The sequence below is a fragment of the Scyliorhinus torazame genome, chromosome 21 (genome assembly GCF_047496885.1).
Source record: "Scyliorhinus torazame isolate Kashiwa2021f chromosome 21, sScyTor2.1, whole genome shotgun sequence".
In the NCBI taxonomy this organism is placed as follows: Eukaryota; Metazoa; Chordata; class Chondrichthyes; order Carcharhiniformes; family Scyliorhinidae; genus Scyliorhinus; species Scyliorhinus torazame.
Genome location: NC_092727.1, coordinates 24,173,185 through 24,195,143, shown reverse-complemented (window position 1 = coordinate 24,195,143; position 21,959 = coordinate 24,173,185).

Here is a 21,959-nt window from a genome sequence, read left to right as displayed (position 1 = left end):
CTCACCAGTGTGCCACTCGCCTGTGCCCATCAGCCACACGCACCCTGCGGCCGTGTCCTCGTCACCGTCCTGCCATATCAGGGCGGCTGACATGTGGCATCCGCGGATGGACGATACCATCCACACTCTCCATCACCCCCCTCAGACCAGCACACTCTCCCTCATCACCCCCCTCCCACCTGCACACCCTCCCTCACCCCCCTCCCACCTGCACACTCTCCCGCCCCCACCCTCCCACCTGCACACTCTCCCGCCCACCCCACCTGCACACTCTCCCGCACCCCCCCCCCACCTGCACACTCTCCCGCACCCTCCCCCCACCTGCACACTCTCCCTCACCCCCTCCCACCTGCACTCTCCCCCCCCCTCTCCCACCTGCACACTCTCCTGCCCCCCCACCTGCACACTCTCCCACACCCCCCCCCACCTGCACACTCTCCCTCACCCCCCTCCCACCTGCACATTCTCCCTCACCCCCCCACCTGCACCCTCTCCCGCACCCCCCCACCTGCACACTCTCCCGCACCCCCCTCCCACCTGCACACTCTCCCGCACCCCCTCCCACCTGCACACACTCCCGTACCCCCCTCCCACTTGCACACTCTCCCACACACCCCCTCCCACCTGCACACTCTCCCGCACCCCCTCCCACCTGCACACTCTCCCGCCCCCCCTCCCACCTGCACACTCTCCCGAACCCCCCCCCCACCTGCACACTCTTCCACACACCCCCTCCCACCAGTACATTCTCCCGCACCCCCTCCCACCTGCACACTCTCCCGCCCCCCCTCCCACCTGCACACTCTCCCGCACCCCCCCCCACCTGCACACTCTTCCACACACCCCCTCCCACCAGTACACTCTCCCGCACCCCCTCCCACCTGCACACTCTCCCGCCCCCCCCTCCCACCTGCACACTCTCCCCCACCCCTCCCCCCACCTGCACACTCTTCCACACACCCCCTCCCACCAGTACACTCTCCCGCACCCCCTCCCACCTGCACACTCTCCCGCCCCCCCCCCCCTCCCACCTGCACACTCTCCCCCCCCCCCCCACCCCATGCACACTCTCCCACACCCCCCCTTTGGCCGCAGCCTTCTCGGGTAAGCCGACCCGGTCTCCAGGCGCTGCGCTACAGTCCGCTCACCTCCTCCCTGCTCAGCGTCAGCCAGCACGACTGGCTGACGACTTTAAAAAGCAGGTGTGAATGGCGACGGCGTGAACTGGGGTCACACCGTCGGGACTTCGGCCCATCCGGGCCTGAGAATAGCAGGGGTGCCGGAGAATCGCCGTTTTGGGTGTCTCGGGCGATTCTCCGGCTTGCGGCCCGCGAAACCCGACCGGGCCGTTCCCGCCGCTTAGGAGAATCGCGGGAGGGCGTCAGACCGGCGTCGCGGGAATTTCTGGCGGCCCAGGCGATTCTCCCAACCGGTGTGGGAGTGGAGAATCGCGCCCCATGTTTTTACCCAATCTCTATTTCTAGCCCAATCACTATTTTGCTTACTTTGAAAAGCCTAAAATCTGAATTATAACGTGTACATTTTACTCCCTGCTTTGCATTCTGTGAGAATTCTTCAAATTGATTTGTTGTTCAGATTGCTTTATGGTATGGTTATTGCTGGATGACACTAGAACCCTGGTAAAATGGCATGAGATTGAAAATGATCTCAGAATGGTGAAAATTGGTCCTCCACAGCCTACTAAATCTTTGTGAGCAGCTTTCTTCAATTTCATAGGAATCATGGAATCATAGAATTTACAGTGCAGAAGGAGGATATTCCACCCATCGAGTCTGAACCGGCTCTTGGAAAGAACACCCTACTTAAGCCCACACCTCCACCCTATCCCCGTAACCCCATCTAACCTGAGGGCAATTTAGCCAAGCCAATCCACCTAACCTGCACATCTTTGGACTGTGGGAGGAAACCGGAGCACCCGGAGGAAACCCACACAGACACGCGGAGAACGTGCAGACTCCGCACAGACAGTGGCCCAAGTGGGAATCGACCCTGGTGCTGTGAAGCCATAGTGCTAACCACTATGCTACCATGCTGCCCACTGAGTTACTGACTACAAAATGCAGGCAAATATTTTGCTGTGAGATTGTTACTTATTACATGCTGCTACAAAACTAATTATTCCAAATATAGTTTAGCTACAGTTGATTACTTCAGTTTTACTCATGTCTCTGGCTCCTTCTATCTTCCCATGATCAAAAGCACGATTAGTCTACAAGCTAGTTCAATAATTTAAATGCAAGATCATGAATAATTATCCAAAACAACTTATATTGGAGAAACATGTGTTCAATGTACAGTTTGTGTCAATTAACTTTGCAATAAATGCACTAATTAATACAATGGCAATTAATTAAATCAATTATTCATTCTGCAATTATCCAACCACTTGATTGTCAGCCAATAGTTTTGTGTGACAAGGCTTATGTATAATGTCACCTTGTGGAATAACCTACAAACAGCACATCATCTTGCTTGATGAAAATCAGCAGTGCATTGTAAGAAATCACAGTATAATAATTTCATAAAATCCTAAGAAATGTACTGAAAATTGCACGAATAACTCTCCCCACCCACCCTCGTTCTTTCTCTTTCTCTTTCTCTGTTATAAAGAAAGTATGCATGGCAGCTTCCTGGCCTGACACAGGACAGAGAAGGTGTCATTAACACAGGCACTGAAAAAGGCATTACTCATAAGGAGGGACTGACTACATGACCCAAATGCAAGCAAAAATATGCAAATGTGATTGTTAAACAGAATGTCCTAGCAAGTGAAGAGCCACAAGATTTCCATCAGAAATAGGAGTGATTGCCTTGAATATCTGTCCCTTGTCAAAAGACAATTGGATAAATGATTGCATAAGCTTTTCAGAAATAAGGGTCTGGATTCTCTGATTTTGGGGCTATGTCCCCACGCCGGCGTGGGAATGGTGACGTTTTACACCAGGAAATCTTTTGCAAAACGGCCAACGATTCCCTGTTTTGCCGGGGGATGCTGCCGATTCGCCCTGGAGAATTGCTGGGTCCGTGATCGCGCATGCGCACGCCGACGGCCTGCAGCATGCTTCATAGCAGAGGTGGCTCGTGGACCCGACCCGCAAAATAGTGACCCCCCCTTCGGCCGGCTCGCCACAGTGCCCCCAGCCCCGAATGATGCCCCCCCCCCCCCCCGCCCTGCGGATCGGCCTTCCCCCGACTGTGGCGATTCTGGACTGAGTCCACAGCCGCCACGGCAAGTTCCCGACGGATGAGACCATGAGAGACCCATGCCGTCGGGAACTTGGCCGGTCGGGGACGGAGTATCGGGGGGGGGGGGGGGGGGTGGTGAGCCTCAGGCAATGCAGCTTTGTCGTAAAATTGGATTCTCCGGCCGAGCGCCGAACGCGATTTCGGTGTCGGCGACCGGAGAATCCAGCCCAAGGTATGTAAATGGATTCTTGAGAGGGGAAAATCGCTTCATGTGGAAGAAAGCTTCTAGAGATGGACCAATGCTGGCTTCGGCCTAATATTATGACTAGTCCAAGAAAACAGAAGCAGTTGCCTTAGTCATCCATGGAGATCAGCTATATCTGTCCATTAGTCCGACCTGGGGCCAGAAAACAGTTCCGAGGAGCCTGCCATTGTCAGCAATGGTGATCAGCACCTCCCCACATCCCCATCCATTTGACAGCAGAAGGGCCAGAAACCGTTCGCATCTGTTACACGCTATGTATCATTTCAGTGTATGTAATTCATGTAACATATCTGAATTATTGCTTCTTAATAAACTACTTGGTTAGCAATGTTGCGTCACAGCGCCAGGGACCCAGGTTCGATTCTTGGCTTGGGTCACTGTCTGTGCGGAGTCTGCACGTTCTCCCCGTGTCTGCGTGGGTTTCCTCCGGGTGCTCTGGTTTCCTCCCACGCGTCACGAAAGACGGGCTTGCTAGGTAATTTAGAATTCTGAATTCTCCCTCAATGTACCTGAACAGGCACCGGGGGTGTGGTGACTCAGGGTTTTTCACAGTAACTTCATTGCAGTGTTAATGCAAGCCTACTTGTGACAATAACAAAGATTATTATTTATATAATCGCTGGTGACTTTTACCCTCTTTTTGGGTAATCTGTGACGCCTGGACCAAAACCTGACAGTATTCGTAAGTTTAGAATGCTCATCTCAAATTTGCATTTCCCAATGGAAGTGGGGAGGGGTCAGGGTGGTTCAGGGAATTACATTTAAGGCTAATTTTTGACCTTGCCTGACATCCATAGGCTCTTTCCAGCAGACGTTGCCTAGTCATTGTCAGTAGTGGTGAATTAAAGGGCAGCACGGTGGCGCAGTGGGATAGCCCTGCTGCCTCACGGCGCCGAGGTCCCAGGTTCAATCCTGGCTCTGGGTCACTGTCCGTGTGGAGTGTAGCATCGTCAATATGACACGAGGCAGGTTGAGGTAATGTCAATTGAAGGCTTTATTAAGCAGAACTTTATCCCCAGCAGCGTGGTTACAGAATGCAGCTGCTGAGGGAAATGGAGGGAAAAGCTGGGTTCTTATACCGGCATTTCTGGGTGGAGTCCAGTAGGTGGCAGATCCTATCAGGACCTGGCATCCCTCCACCAATAGCCAGTCGACACGTGGTGTACCATATTACCCCTAATACATACCACCACATGGAGTTTGCACATTCTCCCCGTGTTTGTGTGGGTTTCGCCCCACAACCCAAAGATGTGCAGGTCAGATGGATTGGCCATGCTAAATTGCCCCTTAATTGGAAAAAATAAATTGGGTACTCTACCACGTCCAGGGGGGTCTTGCTGCCATCTTGTGTGGGCCGCCGGGATGGTGTGTGTGGGGATTGCAGTTTGTCAGCCTTCTGACTGTCAGTTGCGAAACCGGTGAATCCCGCACCGTTTCTCATTGGAATCTATTGTGTTCCCCATGGCGCCGGTGCTAGCCCCTTAACAGTAGCAGAATCGGTCCAGATGGGGCACAGTTTTGCTGTCGTGGAACTCCACGAATTCTGCGCCGGCGTCAATGCTCAGAGTGGGATTCTCCGCTTGTCGACGTGGAAATAACGAAACGCGATTGGACGGAGAATAGCTTCCGACGCCAAAATCGGGGCAGGCGCCGGTTTGACACCACATTGGGGTTCTCCGGCATCACCGCCTCCAATGGGCCGAGTTCCCGACGGCGTGGTTCACTTGGGGTCTCAAAAGGCACCGACGGCCATTACAGCGGCCATCTTGCTGCGCACTGACTACCCACATCGGCCCCTGGTTCGACTCAGTGACAACGGCCATATGGGTGCACCCACCCCCGCATCACCCCCCCCCGTCACAGCGTCCGCCCCCAAACACCCCGCCCGACCGGCCGACACCTACCGGCAGACATCCCAGGGCCAGACCCACGGCAGCCCGCAGTGAGGGAAATGCCAGCCAATGGTATCCCTGGCAGCAGGGACAGGCACCAGGACCGGGATCACCGATGGTGCCAGATACCGATGGGGCAGGGGTGTGGGGTGGGGGAGGGATATGCAAGGGTGGAGCCCACAGTGTAAACCGGAGCCACCGTGTAGCCCATGGAACCTGGTTGGGCATGGGAGTATGCGCCATGCTAACATATTGGCCTTCCACCCCCTGCAGACAATGACATTTGGCGTTCAACCAGCAATGCTGGCCGTCATGGCAAGGGTTGCAGCTCTGCGAGTGCCCTGTGGCCGCGTGAGCGGGGGCCGCACGGAGAGGAGGGGGAAGCTGCAGCAGCGGCGAGGGCAGCAGCAGAGTGGGCAGCAGCAGAGCGGGCTGCAGAGGACCGGGCTGCAGAGGAATGGGCTGCAGAGGGGCAGGTGGCGGCCGCACATGCTGAAGGGTCGGCTGTCAAACAGGGCGAGGAGGAGGACGTGCCAAGGAGACGCCGCATGAGGCATCGTGTGTACTGGCACCACCTGTCATTCGAGGACCTGCCGGACCGGGCATGGCGTCGGAGACTCCGGCTGAGCAGAGAGACAGTGCGACACATCTGCTCGATGGTGGCACACCTGGCACCGCAGGGGTATGGAGGAGAACACCCGCTCCCGATGACCATCAAGGTGATGATCGCCCTGAACTTCTACGTGTCGGGGTCCTTCCAGTCGTCGAGTGGGGACCTGTCCGGGATCTCAGAGACCTCGGCACACAGGTGCATCCGCGCTGTCATGGAGGCCCAATAAGCCCAGGCGGATCATTACATCCATTTCCAAATCAACCGAGCCCACCAGGATGCCCGGGCAGCGGGGTTCGCTGCCATCGCCGGGAAGCCCCGGGTCCAGCGGGCGATAGACGGAATGCATGTTGCCCTATGGGCAGCCATGGATAACAGGCCGCTCTACACTACACACAATGAAAATCCAGCTGGTCTGTGACAATCTGCTGCGCATCGTGCACCTCTGCGCCCGATACCCAGCAGTGTGCATGACTCCTTCATCCTGGCACACGTGATGATTCCTGACATGTTCGAAGAGGGGATTGCTGTCCAGAGGCATGAACACCACAACCCGGAACCACATCTCCTCACCGCCAAACCGCCTGCTTGCATACCCCTCCATTATACATACCTGTGGCGCTACGAGCTGGGGGCCCTGGGTTGACAGTGACAGAGGGTTTGGTCCATGGGATGGAGGATGATGACAACCCGCTCAGCAATGAGCTCTGGTGCTCCACATCGTATGACAACTTCTGATCCACGGTCCACCCACAGGGCCTGCAATGATCCCCTCCCCACCCCTCCAGCCCAGCCTGGACCAGCTCACCCCCACACCCATCAGACAGAGCACTGAGGCAAATATATTGTGTGGAAATATATACACATTCTGTGCCCTAACCCCTAGAACTGAACAGTGCCCTGCACCTGGGCCAGCTTAACTGGTGTCTAACATTCTGGCCTTACGCGCCCTAACACTATGCCTTGGTGGTTCTCCAGACAGTACAGCAGGAGTGGAGGCGGCCTGCTGTGACTCCTGCCCTGTGACAAGGGTCCCCGTTGGCGTGCGTTCCCTGGGGCGACCTGGCCTGGATAGACCCGGCCGCTGCTCGGGTGCCCAGGGTGGTGTGGTGCTGCCCTGTTCTGCCCGCTGCCCACTAGATGCACCAGGGACAGGGGGGTGGGTGTCCGAAGTGCTGCGGTGTACCAGCATCTCCCCTGCGGGAGTCACCGGCACGGGCCCCATCACCAACTCCTCCCTCAGGGTGTACAATGGCCCCCGGGCTACTCCATTGGATGGGGTGTGAATGGAGACATCCCCTGAGGCCCCCCCGCCACCTGCCGCTGCCAGTCCTGGAGGCCCGCTCTGGTCTCGATCAGTGTCTGCACGCTCGTGGCCATGAAACACAGGGAGTGGACCATCGCTGTCTAGGACTGCACCACATCACGCTGCGAATGTACCACCACCCTGTGGGTCTATGCTATATCAGTCAGTGACTGGGCCACCTCCCTCTGGGACTGGGCCACCTCCCTCTGGGATTGGGCCACCTCCCTCTGGGACTGGGCCACCTCCCTTTGGGACTGGGCCACCTCCCTCTGGGACTGGGCCACCTCCCTCTGGGATTGGGCCACTCCGTCCAGTGTCTGCGCAATGCCGGCCAGCGCCTGGGCAATGCTGCCGATTTCCCTGCCATGGCCTGCTGTGACTGGGCCAGGCTGAGAATCGCCGCTGCAATGTCCAGGTGGTTCTGGCACATGGCTGCCTGTGAGAGGGCAGCCCTGTCCTGGGACTCGGCCACCACCTGCACAGAATGTCCTAGGCCTTGGACATGCTGATTCGTAGCCTAAACCATTGCCGCCAATGCCTCCACTGCGGACACCGCCCGTGCGGTATCGGCCTGGGTGGCATGCATGACCGGCACCACCCTCTGCTCCTGGATGGACTCCTTCACCTATGCCTGCAGGTGCAGGACGCCTGCCGGCATCTCCTCTTGTGGTCCCTGGGTCTCTGATTGCATCTGCACTGTGGCTGAGACTGGATGTTCCAGAAGCCCGGGACCCGTCTGGACGGCAGCTGGTTCCTGGGCCCGGCCTGCCCTCCGACCATCCGGTCCCTCGGCTGTTCCTACCCCCACCTGCTGTACTGGATGCGATGTGTAGTGCGCACCAGATAGTGTCCCACGAGCCTCTTCACTAATGTGCCCGACCGAGGTGATCGTTTCTGGGATGGTGGAGGGTGTAGGAGACAGCTGTGGCGGAAAGTCAGTGTCATCCTTCGACCCGCGCTCCAGGGTGTCCTGAGTCTCGGGCGGAGGGCCGCTGTTCGGCTGCTCTCCTTGTCAGGAGGGTGTCCAGCCCAGCGTCCCTGAACCGTGGCACTGCTCTCCTTCCAGCCATTTTGACTGGGAGGGTGTGTGTGGGGGGGAGGACAGTTTAAGTGCGGCTGCGGCGTGTGAGCCTCATTTGTGCCAATCACGGACCTGGCGAATCCATTACCGTTTTCATGGAATTGATTGCGTTCCACTTAGCGATGGTGCTGGCCCATTTAAAGTAACTAAATCGGTGCAGCTGTTGCGCCGTTTTTTCTGTCGTAAAACGCCACGGTTTCCACGCCGGCATCGGCACTTAGTCTCAAAATCGGAAAATCCAGTCCTTGGTCTCAGAAACGGAGAATCCCGCCCCTGAGAGTTAAACAATTGCATTTAAGTTTAGAAAAGTGGATTTTTGTCTTTGTCACTTGAGTAGTAATCTATTGACATGGATTGCATTTTATAGAAATTACCTAATTTTCATTCTATTGATTTTGTTAAGTCGAATGAAATTTGGGTGGCAAATGGTGCACAACTCCTTCTACAGCAACACATTTATTATCTTTTAATGAAAATGAAACCACCAACCAGAATATTTGGCTGCTTTATTTCCTGCTTTTACATTTATTTTGCCAGTTGCTGGAATTGTCAGTTACTTTTTGCTAAAAAGGTTACATTTAGATGGCTGCATCCCTATTAATTAGTGATGGGCAACCTAGTCTCATAAGTGGGCCTCTTTCATCTCAGTGGGCCGCAAGATTGAAATTAGACAGGTTCGCTAACTATGACCCTTGAATAAGATTGAATATATTTAATACATGCGGAATATTTCATAACAAGTTATAGAAAATCCTCAATTATTCATATATTTATAGAACTGTGATCAGCTTGAAGTGGTAAAAACAAAAGGAATATTTACGCTTGATCTGACACAGAGAGGGCGCGTGGCTCTCACAGTCAATGTTGTATGAAATCAGTACGCACCTCACTTCACCTTCCCTTGCTTTACCCGCCTATCGCTTCCATCATACTGGTAGGAAAAAAATCTACAGGGACGGAAATCACCGGAAGGTGGGCACCCTGCGCATGAGCAATGGTCAACAAAATGTCTTGCGGGCGCCACTCAGGATCTTTATGGGCCTCAAGGCTGCAGGTTGCCCACTACTGCTATAAATTGTGTCAGTCACCCTCTGAGGCCTGTTCGCTCAGCAAACCTCCCGCCCTGAATCTTGGTGCAGTCCCAGCATTTGACATTGGGCTGGATTCTTCTGCCCCACCCGCTGCAAGAACGCCACAGGCAAAAATCGGACAATGGAGAATTCCATTGACCTCGGGCGGGATTCTCCAGTCGCCAGGCGGACATGGCCGGAGAATCCCGCCCATTAGATCGACCGTGAGCCTAACATGGAAACTTAATCATTGCTTTTTAAAAAAAATTAGTGTACCCCATGTCATGATATTCAGGTAAACATCATAGCACATACATACTGATGGACAGATCAACGGACCAATCAACACACACACAACACCACAGCCAATCACAGGCAAGTGCATACACAGTACAAAACAGGGAACACGACACTTCCTGAGCATTCCAGCAGGAGACAGCTCAGGGCATAGAGCTCATTGCAAGCTACTCAGACATCCACCATGTGCTGAGTGCCACTACAAGATAGTATTAGGAATAGGTACACAGATTCTAGGGATATGATCGAACCTCAGTAACCAGTTTACCACTGTAAATAAATGTTAGCAATAAAACTGAGTTGTACCATTCGCAACCGTGTTGGTTCGTCTGTGTAGCAGAGTACCCAACACATCATAGTACCAAGAGTAACTGTGGGACCTACCTACGGATCTTCCGGAATCTGCCATCCTGCGCCATGGACACCGTCAGCACACCACAGCCGCTACAAGTCGCTGGAAACCTTGGCGTTAATTGGAAGCTGTTCAAACAGCGCTTCCAGCTCTTCCTGGAAGCCAACGAAAAGGAGAGTGCCTCGGACACCAGAAAGATCACCATCCTCCTCTCCACGGCAGGTCAACACGCCATCCATGTCTACAACTCTCTGGTGTTCACGGAAGGTGAGGACAAGACCAAGTACAAGACGGTCCTTCTCAAACTCGACCAACACTTCAACGTCAAGGTCAACGAGAGTTTCGAGAGGTATCTCTTCCAGCAGCGCCTGCAGGGTAAGGATGAGCCCTTTCAATCCTTCTTTACGCATCTCCGTATCCTCGCGCAGTCCTGCGGTTACGACATCACCTCCAATTCCATGATTCGGGACCAGATCGTTTTCGGGGTCACCTCGGGCACCCTATGCCAGCAGCTCTTAAAAATAAAAGGCCTCACCCTAGCCTCCGCAATCGAAGCCTGTGTCCTGCATAAAAACGCGACCAGCCGCTACTCCCAATTTCAGGCGGCCGAATCGGCGCGGCAGGGGTCCGACGCGGCTGGATCGGCGAGGCAGGCGTCCTACGAGGCCGAACGGGCCCAGGCGATCGAGTTCCTCCCAGCCCGCGGCCCAGACGAGGGCGGCCATTTTGTGTGCTTTTCGAGGCCTCCTGCGTTTGTGCGCGCCAAAAACGACGTCGACACAGAGGGACGTGATGCGCAGGCGCGCTCGACGCAAGACCGAACTGCGCATGCGCGGTGGCGCAACGAACGCCATAACGTCACGACGTGCGGCAACTGCGGAGCCGCACATTTAAAGCGGCAATGTCCGACAATGCCTCCATTGTGGCAAGATGGGCCACTACGCTGCCTGCTGTCGAGCAGCTCAACCTGCCAATGTTCCCCAATTCCGACAACCTCGCAGGGACGTGCGGACCATTCAGACTCCTTACTACGAGTCGTGCCCAGACGATATCCAGACCAGTGACACAGACGACCAGGACGCCTTCCGTGTTGCGGTCATTGATGGGAACCGGATGTCTCCAGCCAGGACCCACCAGCCGTTGCAAGTGAACACTGTCAATCCGGGTGATGAATGGTGTGCCACCCTAACGGTCAGCCGATCACCGATAACATTCCGTCTGGACACTGGCGCCTCCGCCAACCTCATAGCATGGTCAGCCTTCTACGCCATGAAGGTCAGACCACCAATTCGGCCATCATTGCAAGATGGTCGTCTACAATGGGAACGTTATCCCGGCTATGGGATCCTGCCAGCTCCAGGTGACACACAACACACACACGGCCACATTCTCATTCGAGATAGTCGGGTCATCAAAGGACTCCCTGCTAGGCGCACAGGCATGCAAGGTTCTCCACCTCGTGCAACGCGTCCATGCTCTGTCTCCAGAAGGCACATTTGACTTCCCGGATGCAGAATTCAGGGCACAGCTCCAATCGCTCCTCGCCCACAACCAGGAGGCATTCGAGGGCATGGGAACACCTACAGAATTCGGCTCAAACCGGACGCCACCCCGGTCATTCACGCACCTCGCAAGGTCCCAGCGCCACTCAAAGACCGCCTCAAGCAGCAGCTGCAGGCTCTCCAGGACCAAGGGGTGCTATCCCGGGTCACGGAGCCCATGCCATGGGTCAGCTCCATGGTGTGTGTTAAGAAGCCCTCCGGCGAACTCCGGATCTGCATTGATCCAAAAGACCTCAACAACAACATAATGAGGGAACACTACCCCATACCCAAACGGGAAGAGATCACGAGAGAAATGGCCCGGGCTAAAATCTTCACAAAACTGGATGCCTCGAAGGGTTTTTGGGAGATCCAACTGGATCAGTCCAGCCGAAAGCTGTGCACCTTCAATACCCCTTTCGGCAGGTTCTGCTATAACAGAATGCCATTTGGCATCAACTCTGCATCCGAGGTCTTTCACAGGATCATGGAGCAGATGATGGAGGGCATCGAAGGAGTGCGCGTCTACGTGGACGACGTCATCATCTGGTCCACCACACCACAGGAGCACATCAATCGTCTCCAGCGCGTCTTTGCACGCATACGGGAAAACGGCCTGCGCCTCAACCGAGCCAAGTGTTCTTTCGGCCAAACAGAGCTGATGTTCCTGGGGGACCACATTTCCCGGTCAGGGGTCCGTCCGGATGCAGACAAGGTCAGCGCCATTACAGCCATGCCGCAGCCGGCAGACAAGAAAGCAGTGCTACGTTTCGTAGGCATGGTCAACTTCCTGGGGAAGTTCATTCCCAACCTTGCCTCCCACACGACGGCTCTGCGCTACCTCGTCAAGAAGTCCACGGAGTTCCAGTGGCTGCCCACACACCAGAAGGAATGGGGGGAGCTCAAAATTAAGTTCACCACAGCCCCGGTATTGGCGTTTTTCGACACATCTCGTGACACTAAAATTTTGACTGATGTCAGCCAGTCCGGCATTGGGGCGGTACTCCTACAGCGGGATGACACTGCGTCATGGGCCCCGGTTGCCTGTGCCTCGCGGGCCATGACCCCCACAGAACAGCGCTATGCGCAGATCGAAAAGGAGTGCCTGGGTTTGCTGACCGGAATAGACAAGTTCCAATGACTACGTGTATGGTCTCCCCCAGTTTACCGTTGAGACTGACCATCGCCCCCTGGTCAGCATCATAAATAAGGACCTGAACGAGATGAACCCTCGCCTCCAGCACACCCTACTTAAACTCAGGTGGTATGATTTCCAACTGGTCTACACCCCGGGAAAGGACCTTATCATTGCGGATGCCCTATCCAGAGCAGTGAGCACACCGCCCAATTCGGAGGGGTTCGTCTGTCAGGTCGAAGCGCAGGTGGCCTTCACATCGGCAAATCTGCCAGCTGACGACTCCAGTCCGGCCCCTATTCGCCGTGAAACTGCGGCTGACCCCCTTCTACAACGGGTGATTCGCCACATGATGGGTGGGTAGCTCAAAGGACAGTGCCCGCAGTTCTACAATGTCCGAGACGACTTGGCCGTCATTGATGGTGTCCTTCTAAAGCTGGACCGGATTGTGATTCCGCACAGCATGCACAAGCTGATCCTCGACCAACTACACAAAGGCCATCTGAGGGTCGAGAAGTGCAGACGGAGGGCCCGAGAGGCGGTATACTGGACGGGCATCAGTGATGACATTGCCAATATGGTGCTCAACTGCCCCACCTGCCAAAGGTTTCAACCAGCGCAGCCTCCTGAGATGCTTCAGCCCCATGAGCTGGTGACGTCCCCCTGGGCGAAGGTGGGTGTGGACCTTTTTCACGCGCTTGGCAGGGACTATGTAATCGTCATTCATTACTTTTCCAACTATCCAGAGGTCATACGCCTGTACGATTTAACATCGTCCACTGTCATAAGGGCCTGCAGACACCTTCGCTCGCCATGGCATTCCGATTACTGTCATGTCGGACAATGGGCCCTGTTTTGCCAGCCAGGAATGGTCGTCCTTTGCTGCTTCGTTTGGCTTCACACACGTGACGTCCAGCCCTCTGCATCCCCAGTCCAATGGAAAGGCGGAAAAGGGCGTTCACATCGTCAAGGCTGCTGCTACCGGATCGGATTTCTGCCCAGCCCTGCTGGCCTATCGCCCGGCCCCACTAGCCACTGGCCTCTCACCAGCCCAGCTGTTGATGGGTCGCGCCCTCAGGACTACTGTGCCATCCATTCTGGTACCCACAACCAACCATGCTCCGGTACTACACAGAATGCAACAGCAGCGCGTTCGCCAGAAGATGGCATATGACACACGGGCAACTGATCTTCCCGCCCTGGCGCCTGGAGACGACGTCCGCATCCACCTACCAGAAGGTGGCTGGTCAGCACCTGCCGAAGTTCTCCGACGCGTGGCTCCCCGCTCGTTCCTGGTTCGCATGCCTGATGGCTCCATTCGTAGGCGCAATCGCCGGGCTCTTAGCCTACTTCCACGCTCGCTACGGGAACTTACACCAACACCGCGCCCTCCTGTTGTTCCTGATATCGACTTTGTGGAGCTTCCTGCTACCATGCCCCTTCCGTCGTCGCCCGTGGCCAGGCCCATTCCTCAGCCGGCGGATCCAGTACCACCCTTGAGGCGGTCAACCCAAATTCGTCGCCCACCTACTAGACTGGACCTATGAGCCTGTTTGTACATTGAAATCATAATACCACTGTGTTAATATGTTTCTGTTCTTCCTTGTCGTTACAGGAGTTCGTTTTTGTTGTTCAACATTTCCCCGTTCTTTGTTTATGGTACAACCTCATTGTTATGTCGCACCCGACATCGCCCCTTGTATATAGTTTAGCCCCATGTACATGCTGTAGATATTGCACACACACATTCAGCTGCACTCAGTACACATCTCTATTTATAACCACATAGGCACATGTTCTTGTATAAAAGGGGGGATGTCATGATATTCCGGTAAACATCATAGCACATACATACTGATGGATAGATCAACGGACCAATCAACACACACACAACACCACAGCCAATCACAGGCAAGAGCATACACAGTACAAAACAGGGAACACGACACTTCCTGAGCATTCCAGCAGGAGACAGCTCAATGCACAGAGCACATAGCAAGCCACTCAGACATCCACCATGTGCTGAGTGCCACTACAAGATAGTATTAGGAATAGGTCCACAGATTCTAGGGTTATGATCGAACCTCAGTAACCAGTTTACCACTGTAAATAAATGTTAGCAATAAAACTGAGTTGTACCATTCGCAACCGTGTTGGTTCATCTGTGTAGCAGAGTACCCAACACATCACCCAATTCATTTTTTCAAATTAAGGGGCAATTTGGCGTGGCCAATCCACCTAGCCCGCACATCTTTGGGCTTGGACTCCGGTGGAGGCTCGGGCGTCTGTGACTCCGGGAGCGTGGCCTTGGTCTCTGTGGCAGCTTCGACACCCCTCGACAGTGCTGGTGGGGAAAACGGTTGACCTGGGAAGGGAGCGCCTGTGGGGTGCGTCGCTGGGTGGGGGGGGCCTAGACGGGGCCAGCGGAAGTACCGATCCTCCTGTAAGATGCCCTGGTGGGGGGGGGGGGGGGGGGGGGGGACGGGGGGGGGGGGGGGGGACTGGTGGCTGGGGTGTGCGTGGGGCTCCGGCGAGCGCCAGGACCGTATCTTGTCGGCCGTCGGGGTACGCCACGTAGGCGTACTGGGGGTTAGCGTGGAGAAGATGGACCCTCTCGACCAACGGGTCCGACTTGTTCACACGCACATGTTTTCAGAGCAGGATGGGTCCGGGAGCTGCCAGCCAGGTCGGGAGCGAGGTCCCAGAGGAGGACTTCCTGGGGAAGACAAGGAGACGTTCGTGAGGTGTTTGGTTGGTCGTGGTACACAGCAGTGACCACCGGATGGAGTGGAGGGCATCCGGGAGGACTTCCTGCCAGCGGGAGACTGGGAGATTCCTGGACCATAGGGCCAGTAGGACGGTCTTCCAGACCGTTCCGTTCTCCCTCTCTACCTGCCCATTACCCCGGGGGTTGAAACTGGTCGTCCTGCTCAAGGCGATGCCCTTGCTGAGCAGGAATTGACGCAGTTCGGCGCTCATAAAGGAGGACCCCCTATCGCTATGTATGTAGGCAGGGAACCCGAACAGTGCAAAGATGCTATGGAGGGCCTTGATGATGGTGGTTGCGGTCATGTCGGGACAGGGGATGGCGAATGGGAACCGGGAGTACTCGTCAATCACGTTCAGGAAGTACGTGTTGCGGTCGGTGGAGGGAAGGGGGCCTTTGAAGTCCATGCTGAGGCGTTCAAAGGGACGGGAAGCCTTAATCAGGTGCACTTTCTCTGGCCGGTAGAAGTGCGGTTTGCACTCCGCGCAGATTTGGCAGTCCCTGGTGGCTGTCCTGACCTCCTCGATGGTTGCAGGTCTTGATAAAGTGGAAAAAGCGAGTGACCCCCGGGTGCCAGAGGTCCTCGTGGAGGGCTCGGAGGCGGTCCACTTGTGCGGTGGCACATGTGCCGCGGGACAGGGCATCAGGAGGCTCATTTAGCTTCCCGGGACGATACAAGATCTCGTAGTTGTCGGTGGAGAGTTTGATCCTCCACCGCAAGATCTTATCGTTTTTTATCTTGCCCCGCTGTGCATTATCGAACATGAAAGCAACCGACCGTTGGTCAGTGAGGAGAGTGAATCTCCTGCCGGCCAGGTAATGACTCTACTATGGCCTGGGCCTCCTGTTCGACTGAGGAGTGGCAGATTTCGGAGGCATGGAGGGTACGTGAAAAGAAGGCCACGGGCCTGCCCGCTTGGTTGAGGGTGGCCGCCAGCGCTACATCAGACGTGTCGCTCTCGACCTGTAAGGGGAGAGGCTCGTCGATGGCGTGCATCGTGGCCTTTGCAATGTCTGTTTTGATGCGGCTGAAGGCCTGGCGGGCCTTTATCGACAGGGGAAAAGCTGTGGATTGGATCAGGGGACGGGCCTTGTCCGCATAGTTGGGGACCCACTGGGCATGGTAACTGAAAAACCCTAGGCAGCGCTTCAGGGCCTTGGAGCAGTGAGGGAGGGGGAACTCCATATGGGGGTGCATGCGCTCAGGGTCGGGGCCTATAACTCCATTTCGCACTACGTAGCCGAGGATGGCTCGGTGGTCGGTGCTAAACACGCATTTATCCTTGTATGTAATGTTAAGGATCTTTGCGGTCTGGAGGAATATTCGGACTTTGGTGTCGTGGTCCTGCTGGTCGTGGCCGCAGATGGTGACATTATCGAGATACGGGAATGTTGCCCGTAAACCGTACCGGTCAACCGTTCGGTCCATCTCACGCTGGAAGACCGAGACCCCATTGGTGACACCGAAGGGAACCCTTAAGAAGTGATAGAGCCGCCCATCTGCCTTGAAAGCAGGGTATTTGCGGTCACTAGTGCGGATGGGGAGCTGGTGGTAGGCGGACTTAAGATCCATCATGGAGAAGACCTTGTAATGCACGATCCTGTTTACCAGGTCGGATATGCGGGGGAGAGGGTACGCGTCCAGCTGCGTAAACCTGTTGATGGTCAGACTGTAGTCGATGACCATCCTATGCTTCTCCCCGGTCTTTACCACCACTACTTGAGCCCCAAGGGACTGTTGCTAGCTTCAATGACTCCTTCCCTCAGTAGCCTTTGGACCTCTGACCTAATAAAGATCCGATCCTGGGCACTGTATCATCTGCTCCTGGTGGCGACGGGTTTGCAATCCGGGGTGAGGTTCGCAAACCGGGAAGGCGGGTCTACCTTAAGGGTCGCGAGGCCGCAGACAGTGAGGGGGGTGTAGGGCCGCCGAATTTGAAAGTTAGACTTTGGAGATTACACTGGAAGTCTAAACCTAGGAGTGTGGCCGCGCAGAGGTGGGGAAGGACGTAGAGCCGGTAATTTTTAAACTCCCTTCCCTGGACTGTGAGGTTTGCTACACAAAACCCCTTTATCTCTACTGAGTGGGAACCGGAGGCCAGGGATATTTTTTGATTAACGTGGTGGACGAGGAGAGAACAGCGCCTTGCCATGTCGGGGTGTATGAAGCTCTCCGTGCTCCCAGAGTTGATTAAGCAGGACGTCTCGTGCCCGTTGATAAATACAGTCGTTGTAGCAGTTGAGAGTGTTCGAGGCCGGGACTGATCCAGAGTCACCAAGGCTAATCGCAGCAGTTGAGTGTTCTCTTCGGGCAGTGTGTGGTCAGCCGAACTGCGGTCCATCCAAGGTGGCGGCTCCCATTGGTCGCACATGGCTGGGGGTGCACAAAATGTCCATCTAACGTGGCGTCCGCAGGACAAGATGGCGGCGCCCGGGGTCCGCACGTGGCCCTGGAGTAAGAAGATGGCGGCGCCCGCTAGCCGCACGGGGACCGTGGAGAGGTTTGTGGTGGCGGCCTGCATTCACCGCCGGAGACCGCGGCAACCGCACGGGCCTGGCATACCACCGCGAAATGGCCCTTTTTACCACATTCCTTGCAGGTGGATGCGCGGGCCGGGCAGCGCTGGCGGGGGTGCTTGGCACGCCCGCAAAAGTAGCAGCGGGGCCCCCCGGGGTAGCCAGGCCACCTTGCAGCAGAAGCTTGTGAGGGGTGGATGTCTTGGGGTCGGCTGCGGAGGGGTTCCACACTGCCCAGAGGGCTGCCGCGCGGTCGGGAACATAAGCGCGGGCATTTCTGGAGGCCACATCCAAGGATCCAGCAAGGGCCCGTGCCTCCTTGGGACCTAGAGTGTCTTTTTCCAGCAATCGCTGGCGGATTTGGGAGGAGAGCATACCTGCCACAAAAGCGTCCCGGACCAAGAGTTCTGTGTGTTTGCTTGCCGAAACTTGCGGGCAGCTGCAGTTTCTCCCCAACACCAGGAGTGCACGGTAGAATTCTTCCAACGATTCCCCAGGGATTTGTTGCCTCGTTGCTAGCAGATGTCGGGCGTAGACCTGGTTTACCGGGTGTAGCACCGTCAATATGACGCAAGGCAGGTTGAGGTAATGTCAATTGAAGGCTTTATTAAGCAGAACACACATCGAGGGATGCCGCCAGGGCCCGAGCTTCTGTAAGTCCCAGAGATTCTTTCTCCAGAAGCCTCTGGCGGATCTGGGAAGAGGCCAAACCTGCCACATACGCATCGCGGACCAGGAGCTCTGTGTGTTCACTCGCTGTTACCGCGGGCAGTTGCAGTTTCGACCCAGGATCTGCATGGCGTTTGAAAACTCGTCCAGCGATTCCCCCGGAAATTGCCGTCGTGTGGCGAGCTGGTAGCGAGCAAAAACCTGGTTGGTGGGCCGGATGTAGATATCCTTGAGCGCGGCGATGGCACCGGTGAAACCGTCCTCGTCCTCGATAAGGGAGTAGACGTCAGGACTCACCCTGGAATAGAGGACCTGCATCTTTTGCTCGTCAGTCGCTGTGCCGGGGGCCGTTCGGAGGTAGCCCTAAAAGCATGCCATCCAGTGTTTGAAGATAGAGGCCGAGTTTGCTGCTTGGGGTGCGATGCGCAGGCACTCCGGGGTGATTTGCGGAGCTCCATGTTCCCACGTCGTTTTCTTCAATTTAAATTCTGCTTAATAAATTGTAGCACCGTCAATATGACGCGAGGCAGGTTGAGGTAATGTCAATTGAAGGCTTTATTAAGCAGAACTTTATCCCCAGCAGCGTGGTTACAGAATGCAACTGCTGAGGGAAATGGAGGGAAAAACTGGGTTCTTATACCGGCATTTCTGGGTGGAGTCCAGTAGGTGGCAGATCCTATCAGGACCTGGCATCCCTCCACCAATAGCCTGTCGACACATGGTGTACCGTATCACCCCTAATACATACCACCACACCGGGCAAATATAATGTCCTTTTAGCAGCTCTATTGCTGCATTGAAGTCTTCCGCTTCCTCGATGAGGGTGTAAATCTCCGGGCTCACCCTCGAGTGCAGGACTTGCATTTTCTGTTCTCCCATGGGTGTGTTTTCGGCCGTCCCAAGATATCCTTTAAAACAAGCCAGCCAGTGCTTGAAGATTGCCGCTGAGTTCGCCGCGTGGGGGCTGAGTTGTAGACACTCCGGCTTGATTCGGAGCTCCATCCTTTTAAATCTAGCTTATTAAATTGATGCATGATCAATGACCACAAAAGCGGGGTTGTAGTCCAACTGAAGGCTTTAATAAGCTAGATGTTTCCCCCAGCAGCTCAGGTACAGAATGAAGGCTGCTGGGGGCGGCACGGGCTCTTATACCCCGCCTAGCAGGGTGGAGGTACCATACAGCTTGACCAATAGGAAGCATAAGATATCTACCAATGGTGTTCCAGCATTACCCGGTCCCGTAATACCTCTACGCAGACTACCACAATGTGTTAAAAAAAACTTTCCTCCTGGGTCAGTGCACCAATGTCAGGAGGATGTGGTCTGACCCACTGGGCTCTCAGCAACCAAGACGCCAAAGGCCCGTTTGTAAATACTTGCACTACTTCGTGCCCACATGACTACTGTCTAAGAGGGGCAGAGCATTGCGGAAGGGTGGAGCATACTGTGTCCAACCTGATAATTTGATTTAAGTCCATGTATATGACAGTTTTGCATGGGCCTGCCGTGGCATCGAGTGCAAACCTTGATTTTTCAATTATGTCCGATTCTGGCTTCGCAAAGTGGAGAATCCCGCCTTACCATCCTATACTTGATTCTAAAAGCGAAAGCCTAAAGAGGAAGGTTTCCATGTACCAGCACTAATGCTCGTCATCTTGATGAAGATTCTGAAGATTGAGTAGCCTCTTTATTAATCTCTTTTAAACAAATATAATCTACAAATTTAACAAATAGCTATTTGTCATATTTAATGTTTGCATTTCTTCCTTTACTCAGACTGGTCAATGATTAACAGTGATTGAAGGTTATAAAGTGATTCAAAGAACATCACAGAAATTATTATAGAAAGGACATCGGAAAAGATACAAAGTAGATTCGCTGAGACTAGAGGATACCCCAGAAATGTAAGGATACAGTAAAGGTGATTGGAAAATTTGTGCTGCATTCACAACAGCACAGAAGATAAAGGGGACCAAATAGAATTCTGAACAAATTTAAGAGGAAAAGAGATTGGTGAGTTGATAACATAAATCATGATAAGCATTCGAAGCACAGGGGAGGAAAATTGAAAGGCTACTTTTTCCACAAAATGGTAATAAGGTACAGAATACATTACAGCAAGTGGCTATTTAAGTTAATCAAAACATTTAATGGAATAAATTGGCCAGAATTCTCCAGCTGTTAGGATTCTCTGTTCCCTCGGGCAGTGCACCCCGCCTATGGGTTTCCCGGCGGCGCAGGGTGATTTCGATGGAAAATCCCATTGACAAGCGATGAGAGTAGAGAATCCTGCCGCCAACGAATAGGGCGCCACCGAGAAACACGGGACTTGGGAAACGGAGAATCCCACCCAAAACAAGAGGGAGTATATTATGGGACATGGGTAAACAGGAATTTAGGATTGTGGTAGGTAGCTCTGGTTACGGAGCTAGCAATGTACAGATATAATGGATGGCAATGATCATTGTACCAAAACTCCGATGCAATTATGACACAAAACCTCATTGTTTATAAGCATCTTCGGAACCCTCTGAGTCAAACACTGGTTATGTATTACTTCATATTGTTCTTTCATTCAAATCTATGTGGATTTTATTTGTTATTAGTCAACTTTTTGAACGAGTAGTGGTTGTGGGTGTGGATGCCAGCTATCAGCATACTCCACATCCCCTTTGTGTTATAATGTTAATTCAAGAGGCTTTATAATTATGAAGCCATTACTGCTTTACATGAGAGAAAATGTGCAATTGATCAGCTAGAAATTCTGGCCCGGAAATTTGATGATGACACGCCTGTTTATCAGATGCGAGGTGGGCAAGGAGAGGCAAAGACAAAAATGAAGCATCCAGAGACCACACTTTGCATCGGGGAGTTGAGACCCCCTCGGTAAATGGGGCTGACTGCCCAAATTGTGCTCTACATATGACCCAACCAATTAACTTAAAGGGATTGCTGCAAGCTGCCATCCAAAGATATATTTTATAAAAAGAAAATTTACCAAAGTGTGAAATAGTGAGCTTCCTGGTCCTTTCTGATCCACGTAAAGAAGATGGATTGCAGCCAACCACCACTTACTGGCCTTCTGAATGCCTCTTTGCTGCTCCTGAATGCTTCCCACTCTCCTAGGACCAATCTAAGGACCACAACTAGCAGTGATCCAAAATTCAGATACTATATGCTGCCACGAAAACTTGGTTGCCCAGCTTGGTGTAGAGCTCACTGGTATCATGTGAGCAAGTTTCAAGATCCA